Below are 11,613 nucleotides of genomic sequence, written 5' to 3'. Positions count from 1 at the left end.
TATAAGTGAATCTGCTTCAAAGAAAACATAGCTGCTAAATTTAAGGAAGCTTTTGCCTTATGAATTTAGAAAAAATTAAATTAAATTAATTCATAAATCTGTTTGGTGGGAATTCATTTTGGTGAAAAAAAGTGTAGATTGTTGACAAATGGCATAATTCCTCCCTAAGCTGGTGGGGCTAAATTCAGCCCCACCTCTTTTTCACCCGCTCAAATTAAGAAGGCTAAAAATTCGGGGCTCTTATTTTAAAAGAAAAGATTCCAATTAACCCTTTAGCCCCCCTCCCCCCCGCCCCCCCCAAAAAAAAAAACAAGTATCATGGAGCCACCTGCTCTACAAAAATAGAGGCCAAGCCCCGCCCATAGGAACCCTGCCTAAGAACTACCAATCGCTAATAATTATAATATAGTAAAGCAAACAAAGGGAATCCAACTTATCACTAAAAACATTAAATGCTAGAGCATAAGCATAATAGTAAAAGTGAAATATAGAACTAAATCGATCCACTTATAATTTTGTTCCCTAGATTAATAATAAGTACACTACTTGAGTAATCACCTCTAATTAACATAGAGTAAACTCAATGAATGATTGTTCTCCGTAACACTAATCATAGGCAAAACAAATAGTATTCAAATAGAATATGGTGTGCACTTTTATAGTTAAAAATTTCAATTAAGAATCACTTTCTTAAAGCGGATATACGCTTCAATGAAAAGAAGACGTGATTGGAGGAGTTGGAAACGCCGATCAAACTTATAAGCAGCCGTAACGGCGTCACGTCCGCCGTTTATGTCTGCAATCTCAGTCTCCTAATCAGAAACAATATTAAACCTAATAGATATTGACTGACAAGTATTATAAAAACGTCTCTTTTTCGCAACACTCATTCTATCAATGGGAATTTGAATCCATGCATTGTTGGAAGCTGAGAATTATGTAACAGGGCGGGGTTTATTCTTTAATTTTAATTCTTCCTGTTTATTCGTTTTGCTGCTTTTAGTGCAGGATTTAAGATATGCTTGGGTCCGGCTTAAACACTCATGACCTCCGCGTGCTTTTTACCTGTGAGTCTCCCTCATGATTCACATCATTGCAATCGTCATGCCCACTATAAATAAGCTTTGGACCTGTAGATTTCTTGATATACACAATGAGTATCCATCCAGATAAAGTATATGGCTGGCTATATACACGCAACTTTAACGATGGGTATGTAGAGGGCAATGTCTAACTAGAATTCTTCAGTATGTTCGTGACAGGCTTTGCAAAATTGTCTCCCTTTGCCTGGACTCATAATGGCCCTCCTCTGCTTCAATGTGGGACTTTAGTATAAGAGGAAATGATTAAGGATTTGGCCGCTCAAATTCAAACGAGAGCGTGCTTTAGTCAAAACACCCATTTCTAGGAGGCATCCACTAAAACTCTAGATTGTCTTTGGGGTTTTCAACCTTTGTGTCTGCATACCACAATTAGGGTATTTGCATCTAGGCTTTTGTGTCTCCAACATTTGCATTTGGTTGTGAATGCCCATTAGGTCATATTTGTATCTGAGCCTTTTTGAACAGCGGTTCTGTAATTTGAGATTGGTGAAAAATTGGGCTTCATTGATTGATAGCTCGTGATGTAGATCTCGGTGGATTTTGACAAGTGTTTTTCGGTGCGAAAGAGGGGCTTCGTAGTGTGTATCACCAAAAGGTGAGTTGTTTCAGAGTTGTCGTTTTCTTTACCTTTCAGCTTTATCCTTGAGACTTCCTTTTCTCTGCCTCTACATCCTTATTAGATGCAGCTTTCTTCTTTCACAAGTTTCAGTGTCATCCGGGTTGCTTTTTTCTGACGATATGTGCATGCATGTGAGGGCAAAGTTAGAGTGGGATTTATGATGGATCAAGCCCGTCCTGGTTTATAGTCATTTATAGCGACATAGGGAGGATTAAGCCTGATGTAGCTATCAGGCAGTTTTTAGAATCAATGTAGATAGAAATACGGATGAATTGTAGGTGAGCTAATGAGGGCCAGGGGATCAAATGTTAAGCCGAGCTATATGATAGCTGGATCTTGATGATCAGGGAATTGCATCTAATCACGGGAGCAATCGAGCTATTTACAATATGCTCAAGAGATTGCATTTATAATCATCCGGGACCTTTCAAGCTATTTGATCAAGCTATTTATAATGCTTAAGAGATTGCATTGATCTTGACGATCAAGCTATTTCACGGTAGCTGGATCTTGATGATCTAGGAATTGCATTTAATCATGGGAGGAATCAAGCTATTTACAATGCTCAAGAGATTGCATTGATGACCATCCTGGACTTGTCAAAGGTAAAATTCATTTGTCTCACCTTTGCTTACCCAGTGTGGCATTTTGGACCATCCAGTTGGGCGTCCATCAGTTCTAGTCCCAGTTGCGCATCCATAAGTATAAGATTGGAAATGGAAAGGAATATGGAAATTGTTTAGTGCTGCTTAGACTGCCAGGTCTCGTGGACATCATCAAAGTCAATCATTCATTCATTCACCTCTGCTTACCCAGCGTGGCATTTTAGCCGACCCAGTTGGGCATGAGTTCTAAGAAGATGTCATTGGATGAGACAGATAGAGAATGCTGCAGCAGCATCAGCAGCAGCAGTAGAAAGTTTCTATCGGTAAGTGCTCTTGGGGTAATGGGTTTGGATGATCATGACCAGAAACAGCAGTTGTTTGGGCTAGTTCCATTTGGGAAAGCACCCCACAAGACAAAGAGATTTGCAAACATGCTGAGGTCTATTTTCAGAGTCATACCTCTTCCAATTCCCTGCAAATGGATGGGAATGCCTTCAGGTCCTTCTGACAATCCATCACTTGGAAGTAGAGTCACAGGCACACTGTTTGGTTACAGAAAAGGGCATGTGCACTTTGTAGTGCAAGATGATCCGAGGTCGAGGCCTGTTCTTCTTCTAGAACTTGCAACGCCTACCAACTCCCTTGTGAAGGAGATGGCCTCTGGATTAGTCAGAATTGCACTGGAATGTGAGAGGACTGCAAATAGAGGGAAATTGTTTCAGGAGTCCGTCTGGACAATGTATTGCAATGGAAGGAAAACGGGGTACGCTATAAGGAGAAACTGCTCCGAGATGGACAGCCAGATTCTGAGCATGGTTCAGGCTGTTTCAATGGGTGCTGGAGTACTTCCAGTTGAAGAGGGCTCTGAAGGGGAGCTAATGTATATGAGAGCTAAATTTGAAAGAGTTGTGGGATCGAGAGACTCCGAGGCTTTTTACATGATGAATCCTGATGGCACAGGGGGGCCTGAGCTGAGCATTTTCTTACTGAGGATTTGATTTGACTTTGTGTGTTCTGATTAGGTAAAGCAGGAAAGGGTCCGAATCCATTACAAAATTAACATCAAGTCCATAGACGAAGAGATAGGGTCACAAGCAGTGACACCTTCCTAAAGATTTGACTTTGTGTGTTATTAGGTTATATAGATGTCTCTGTTTTCTGATTGAGATCAGATGCTGAAAATACAAGGAGGGCAGCTTTTATTGGGAATTAATCAGGTCTAGTATCATAAATGTTTGGTTGCTTTTGCTGCTGATAATGTTGCATTCTAAATTGGAAAGTGGAGATCTCCCCATTTTTCAAGCACATCAATTTCTGTTGCAAAGGCGAGACAAGCCTTTGGGTTCTATTGTATTAGGTTGGTTTGCCCTTTGGGAAATCATAGGCCTCTGAAATGTTTATATGAGATGATTTAAATTCAATATCTGACTATATCTCTGCAAGAATCTGGACCGGGGGCAAGTGATGCAATCTGGTTACTCTATTATAAACTGCTGTAACTGCTGGCTAAATCATCTGATCTCGTTCAGTATCACAATATATCATTGATGAGACATTGTACATTTAATGCTTATATATTGAGGACCTGATTAAAGGATCCTTGAGAGGGATTGTAAAAACATTGGACCATTTTTCTGTTCAGAAAAATCACGTTATGAATTGCCAACTTTATACGTGGATTTCTTTAATTAAATGTTGTTGATTTCCTGTGATTTAAACTATTTAGTTTTGAATAATGTGAATACTAAAATTATAGATTATGGAGAGTGCATAGATGCTTCTTAAGATTAATCATGATACATTACTGAAATGGTACCAACACTGGGCATTTAAAAAAAAAATTGAACAAAGGTTGTGAGTCACAACCATGGGACCTCGGCACTGTATCTCCCAAGTAGATTGAATACTGAAGCACAAGTGTTCAAACTCGACAGTTTACCATTACATTGCATGCATTGGGTAAAACATAAAGCTCTGTCAAGCAAGAAGCCACTCAAGTAGCTGCTACCCTTATGGTATTCTAGTGGGTTTTGGCATAGATTACTTGTTTTGTAAAATAAGTCCTTGAAAGTCAATCAAGGGTTTGAAAGGAGAATCTACTGTGCAGCACTAGTCTACTCTATTTACTAATTAAATCTTTTTTTCTTTCAAGCACCAGTCATTTTCATTCTTGCACTCTCCCATCCTGATGATGGATCACAGAGTGTGATCTGAAATGTTGATGCTAAAAAACACACATACAATTGAAACAAAAAATCTCGAGTTTCTGGCTAGCAATCGTCCTTTGTTTTTAATTTATTCGAGCATTGCATTTCATATTAACACCTGGCCCCCATAGACAAAGTTACTAGGCTGTTACCCTAAATCGCAAACCCTAATAGCTAAATGTACTATTGGGATGTCTCCCCTACTAATCCGGAGGAATCAGTTTAGTCCTCTGCAAAGGATATAGACCCTACAATCTGCCTGCGTACCCAGCAGAAGGCTTACAAAACGCAATAAATTTGCCTTACACCTTACCCAATAGATTTACTATAAACCCTAATTAATGGATTTGCCTTTGAGGTTAATCAAAAGTTGAGGACATTGTTCCTGTAACATAAGCCCGTGCTGAATTTGGATACAAAGTCTATGATCTGTATAGCTTTGCAACATGGGAGTCTAGGAAATAGCAATCTCATGGGAGTAACGGGAAATGCAGACTCAAAAGTAAAAATCATCCTGAAGCTATGCTTGGCACTCATCATTGACATTGGATGCCTGGTCACAAAGGTTCATACTAATTGGTCAGTTGCATGATTTTATTTATGACCAATTTGGGTACACAAATCTCTTACCACATGAGATACCCCAAATTAGAAGCATGAATCTTAAAACTACAAGTAGTCATGAAGTAGGAATTCATCTGAAGTTTGAAACTTAGAACTACAAGAAATCATGAAGTATGAATTCATCTGAAGTTTGAATGTTAAAAGTTAAAACTACAATAAATCATGAAGTAAGAATTGATCTGAAACTATAATTGCTGGTTTTAAATTTGATTGTGATTTTATCAGTATTTGTATCATACTTCGCAAGCTATCGTCAAGATTTATTTGTCTGCTACCTGTTCACTTTTATTTATGTTGTTTAGATACACTGTCTTACACAATAAGATACCCACAAATCAAAATGTATGAAATTTGAAACTGGAATAATATCCCAACTGAAGAACATGGAGTAAGAAGTGATCTAGAACTGCAATTAACTGATAGTTGCTGTTTTTAAATTCAATTGTGGAATTTTTTTTATGATGATGATGCCACGGCTCTATCATCACTTATATTTATGTTGTTTAGATACACTGTCTTACACAATAAGATACCCACAAATAAAAAATTACGAAATTTGAAACTGGAATAATATCCCAACTGAAGAACATGGAGTAAGAAGTGATCTAAAACTGCAATTAACTGATAGTTGCTGTTTTTAGATTCAATTGCGCAGATTTTTTTATCATCATGATGCCACGGCTCTATCATCAGAATTCTCTTCACCTTAAATCATCTGATTAGCTAATATGACGATGGAGGATTACAGAGTGTTGTCCTAAATGTCATCCTAAATAATGATAATTTTTTAAATAAAAATAATCATATCTAGAAGCAATTACCATTAACACAATGAATTGAAGAAATCTAATATCGACAAGGAGATATTTTTCACAGCAAGTCAAGTTGTGATATTGCTATCAGGATTTAACTGTGCGACTCATGTTTAATAACTAGTGGTTCACACAAATCCATCTCTCTATGAGAATAAATAGAACATTTAGCACTCATTGGATCTAAGGTGATACAGAGGTGAAACATCCAAGTCTAATATCATATTAAATTCTGATAGCAATATCAGCAATCGGATCATACTCCATGATCTATCCTCAGAATATTTGTGTTCTCTATTATCCTGAGGTGATAAATTTGATACGCAATCGAATCCAGAAACATTGAAAACAAACTATAATACATATCAACAATAATTTACTATTTACTCGGATTGTTTGAGTGTGATTAATTTTTAATTAGATCTAAATAGGTTTGGAATGATGAGTTAGGAGGTATCAGTGCAAGTGGCAGCAGGAGCTTGACCGTACTTCTGGCAAGGCCTGCAAACTGATTTATCTGTGCACTCCTGTTGTTGGGTTTTGATTGATCGATTAATCACATTCGAACATGCGTGTAAATATTTGAGAAGAACAAATCCCCAAGTCCGGCCATTTTTCTGACAGATTCATCCTTTACACATGCTCACTTTTAACAGCAGCGCAGGAGAGGGCGGTCTGTCACGCCTGCACGGTACTTCTTTTCTTTGGACTTTGCTGCAATCACGCTCAGATCTTAAAGGCACCCATTGATCTTTTCCTTTCTCGACCATTGTTTCCTAAAGATTGCAAATAAATTTTTATCCAGAATTGACTAAAATATAATCAAAAGTATGAGCTTTGTTCAGAAAACAGGTCGTATACCTAGCGTCTGCTTTGAGTGAGGGAATCATAGGCCCTATATGTTTGTTTGTTCTTTAATTTGAGTAAAGACAATCTGGAGAAATATAAAAACCTAAGCATGTTTTTGGTACCTCTGAACACGCAAATACAGAATAGGAAAAATGAAACACGGAATACAGTTCCAGACCTCACGTGTATACTGCCTTTACAATGGGCATGACGCGGACTTTCAAGTTTTAAAATTGGATGTCTCTTTCTGTTGTCGAATGCTTTTTGTTAACCTAATCTATGTATTCTTTCCCCAATTGAAGGACATGAAGCTTGTATTTACTAAATGACAATTTTCTATAGCATGTACAGTTAGAACATCACAATTTTCTAAATATTTATTGAATGCTCTATGACTTTTTACGGAAGGTTAATTAGTTTATATTATTTCTCAGCGTCCCCTTTGGTAAGACTTATATATAATAAAATATAAAAAATATGTTCCTTAGACAAGAATAGATTTCCACAATCAGATAAAGTATGAAGATGCGCATTCTGGATTCGATTGTGTGCCATTTTTTTGCATCAACGTTTCGAATCACACTCTGTGATTCATCATCAGGATATGAATAGCTGGAGGAGAAAAAATGATGAGTTGCAGACCACAGTAGAATATAAGAGGGAGAGCCTAGGTGGGAGGAGGAGATGGACACGGAGAACAAAGAGACAAGGTCATAACAATTTTTAATGTAAAATTTTGCTATATTAAATGTATAAGTAATGTGTTTAAAATAAATAATCTAAAGAGGAAATGAAAAAAGGAGAAAAAATAATAAAAGGGAAGGCAATATCAAAAAGATTTAAAAAATAAATAAATAAATAAATAAATAAATAAATAAAAATAAATAAAAATAAAAATAATTAATAAATAAATAAAAATTAATTAATTAATTAATTAAAAATAATAATAAAAAATAAATAAATACAAAATTTAAAAAAAAAAAGAAAAAAGAAAAAAAAAAGGGAGGAATAACAAAAGAACGAAAGAATAAAAGAGGGAAGTGAAACAAAAGATAAGATCAAGTGTGTGGGAGGGGAACGAAGAAATGACAGTAAATGAGATGTAGGTTGCAGATAAGAAAATAAAACAAAGAGGGAAAGAAGGAGGGGGAGGGTTCACCACTAAACCCAAACAAAAGCGAAAAAGGAAACAAGCGAAAGAGCAGAAACCCCAAAGCCAAAGAGGAAAATGGAAAACACAAAAAGGAAGAGGCACCACGGTCGGGAGAAGGGGGGGAAGGCTATTGAAGTTTAGCAAGAAGAGGATGCCAAGAAGCACTGATGCGCCAACCGTCATCACGATTAAGGTTGGAAGGGTGATTGTGGATTTCTATTGCCTCCCTGAGCTTTCTTTTGAAAAAATCATCTTCTCGAGAGAGCACCTGAGTGTTCTCAAGACAAATATGATGTTTAGTAGTGAGGGAGTGCTCCGCGAGGGCAGATTTAAGGGTTCGCTCATGGTTAATGTCAGCGCTGTGCTCTTTGATTCTAGTAATAAATGAGCGACCAGTTTCCCCTATGTAGGGGGCACCGCAAGAGCAAGCGATCTTATAGACCCCCGAGTCGAGAAAGATGTCTCTCCGGTCCTTGAGAGGGGGGTAATGATTTCTCGAAATTTGACAAGGCTTGAAAGAGCAACGAATGCCTCTTTTTTGAAGAATCTTAGAGATTTTGTGGGAAATGCCCCCGATGAAAGGAAGGGACGCACTAGGGACAAAAGGACTGAGGGGAGGTTTAGATAAGGAGAGAAAGCGAGACTTGGCTAGGTTGAAAGATTTGGAGATTTGCTTGTTACTGTACCCATTCCAAATGAAGACTTGGCGAAGGTGTGCCAACTCATCATTAAGGTGATCCTCATCACATATGCGATAAGCTCGCATGGCCAGAGTTTTGAGGATACCCACTTTTTGGCTGGGGTGGTGATGGGAGAAAGCATGAAGATAACGATCTGTATGAGTCGATTTGCGATAAACCTTACGAGCTAGTGACCCATCCGACCGCTTGATGAGAAGAATGTCGAGGAAAGGAAGTTGATTGTCAACTTCAATCTCTTTAGTAAAAGAGATGCAATGGACCAAGTTATTAATATGGGCGTGGAATTCTTCTAGCTTGTCAAGGCCATGGGGCCAACAAACATTAGTGTCATCAACATAGCGCTTCCACCACTTAGGTTTAAGAGGGAAGGAGGAAAGGGCAACCTCTTCAAAGTATTCCATATAGAGGTTGGCAATGACGGGGGAAAGAGGTGAGCCCATTGCCACACCATCCACTTGTTCGTAGATAACATCTTGGAAGGAGAAAAAAGTGGATCTTAAGCACATTTCCACCAGGTCAGCAATCTCATTATCAGTTTTCCTTCTGACAATCTCAACGGCATCAGCAATGGGGACCTTAGTGAAGAGTGAGACCACATCAAAGCTAACCAAGATGTCATCCTTGTTAAGCTTTTTGTCTTTGATAAAATCAACAAAGTGGCTAGAGTCTCTAATAAAAGAATTGGTTTTTCCTAAGAGATGGGAAACTAATTTGGCCAGGTGAGAGGCGAGATTATAGGTTGGGGAGCCTATGGTATCCACTATTGGCCTCAAAGGAATGCCCCCTTTGTGAATTTTGGGAACACCATAGATACGAGGTGTTACTTCTTTTGAAGGACAAAGGCGCTTTTTGGTCATCTCATCAAAGGGCGAGGATGACAATGCCAACTTGACATTTTTGAGAATCTTCGAGCATGGGTTACGAGGCAAGATCTTATAGCTGTTGGTATCAGCCAAGAGGTCAAGCATTTTAGTCACATAATCTGACTTGTTAAGAATAACAGTCGCATTCCCCTTATCTGCCTTGGTGATAATAACCTCATTGTTGCTCACTAGATTCTTGATGGCTTTGAGCTCCGAACCTCGGATATTGCACTTGGGTGGTTTGGCATGCCTAAGTGCAACCGCACAATCTTGACGGACTTCCTCCGCAATATTCAGAGGGAGAGAACGTACTGACCTTTCGATCTCCGTCATGAAGAGAACATGAGGAATATAATGAGGAGCAATAGCAAAGTTACAGCCTCTTTTGAGAAAATTGTACGCTTGCCTATCGATAGGAGCATCAGAGAGGTTAACTACTAGCTTACTGTCCCAATCAAGGACAGAGGGGGAAAAATTGGGAACAGCAGCAGACTCCATGCTGGCCGATTGAGGAAACAAGCTGGAGGCAGAAGAGAGGGGAGAGGAGGAAGAAACACGGCCCGAGGATAGAGGGGGAATGGTATGAAAGGACCGAGGGACGGACCTAGTAATGGCCTTCCCCAAACGAACTAATTTAGATGGAAAACCACCCATCTTAGGAGGGGACTGAGCGAAGAGATTAGAGCAGTCCGAGGCTCGAGAGGTACCCGAATCCAAAGAGATCAGGCGGTCATTAATGCATTGGGCCGGACTACCAACATTGACCATGAGGAAGTTTTCGACGGTGCATGAAGAGAAAGAGCAATTACTATTGCACGTACCTGGCAGAGAGACGTTGCCACCTGATGGATGACCATTGATGGAGACTGCTGGAGAGCCGTTGCTGGGAGAATGCTGGGTTTCCGCCAAGTCCGAACCTGCCTGCAAAGGAAAAGGGGGCTGAGAAATGAACGCCTGGCAGCTCGGGGAAGGGGTGCTGCTTTCCACCGAAGGACACGGGTTGAGGACGGGCCTGCACACGGGAGTCGTCACCAACCCAAAGGAGGGATTGGACGCAGCAAGGGGGACAAGCTGAGCCGAATGCATCAAGAGAATGGACGAGGGTTGAAGTGGGGAGGACTTCGGTGAGTTCCCCTCCACCGCATAAGAACCAACACTATGAGCAGCACGAGGCGTGGTTGTTGGGCCGGGGGAAGCGACAAGATAGGATGGAAGAGCAGGACGGATAGATGCGCAGGGGAGAGCGAGAGAAGCGGCTGAGGGTGAGGAAAGAACCGAAGAAGGAGCCTCTGGGGGTAGGGAGCCACTCGAGTGAGGGAGATGGAGCGCCCGATGTTTAAATCGAAGATTATAGAACTTCTTAATCTGTCGGCGCATACATTCCTTTTGGCGTCCCATGGCCCTGCCTGCAAATGTGATGTCTAACCGGTTCCACAGATCCAACCTCAAAATTCTTGCCAATTCTAGGTGAAGCGGATAGAGTCGGGCATTCAACTGGTTGATGTGCTTCCTAGTTGACTTGATAACAGATCTGAGCAGAGATAAGCCAGCTCGGAAGAAGATGTGCTTCGTGCTGTGGTTCGACATATGGTGTGTAATTCTGACAAAGGACGGAATCACCTTGGCATCTCGACATTGTTTTAAGAAAGTTAGGTCTGCAACAACCTTAGATAACTTGATCCTCAGCATTTCAAATTGTTTAGCTTTAACATAGATTTCCCTCCCATGAAGGGTATTGATAGACAAGAATAGATTTCCACAATCAGATAAAGTATGAAGATGCGCATTCTGGATTCGATTGTGTGCCATTTTTTTGCATCAACGTTTCGAATCACACTCTGTGATTCATCATCAGGATATGAATAGCTGGAGGAGAAAAAATGATGAGTTGCAGACCACAGTAGAATATAAGAGGGAGAGCCTAGGTGGGAGGAGGAGATGGACACGGAGAACAAAGAGACAAGGTCATAACAATTTTTAATGTAAAATTTTGCTATATTAAATGTATAAGTAATGTGTTTAAAATAAATAATCTAAAGAGGAAATGAAAAAAGGAGAAAAAATAATAAAAGGGAAG

At 39.7% G+C, this 11,613-nt stretch overlaps 1 long non-coding RNA gene and 1 pseudogene across 2 annotated transcripts; one reads left to right on the top strand and one right to left on the bottom strand.

Moving 5' to 3' along the window:
• The first annotated feature begins 862 nt into the window (after positions 1-862).
• LOC149542160 (protein MIZU-KUSSEI 1 pseudogene) lies at positions 863-4,020 on the top strand (annotated as a pseudogene). Its single transcript, XR_016355431.1, has one exon. The product of XR_016355431.1 is annotated as a protein MIZU-KUSSEI 1 pseudogene (transcript).
• Positions 4,021-6,111: 2,091 nt separating this feature from the next.
• Positions 6,112-7,021, bottom strand: LOC149542159 (uncharacterized). Its single transcript, XR_016355178.1, has 2 exons — positions 6,832-7,021; positions 6,112-6,746 (listed from the first exon to the last, which is right to left on the bottom strand). It is a non-coding gene; the product is annotated as an uncharacterized LOC149542159 (long non-coding RNA).
• Positions 7,022-11,613: the final 4,592 nt, after the last annotated feature.

Source organism: Cupressus sempervirens, chromosome 8 (genome assembly GCF_028749045.1).
Source record: "Cupressus sempervirens isolate cs-2001-9-10 chromosome 8, ASM2874904v1, whole genome shotgun sequence".
NCBI classification, from domain to species: domain Eukaryota; kingdom Viridiplantae; phylum Streptophyta; class Pinopsida; order Cupressales; family Cupressaceae; genus Cupressus; species Cupressus sempervirens.
The sequence above is the reverse complement of the archived record's forward strand: the minus strand, read 5'-3'. Positions and strand labels throughout refer to the sequence as shown.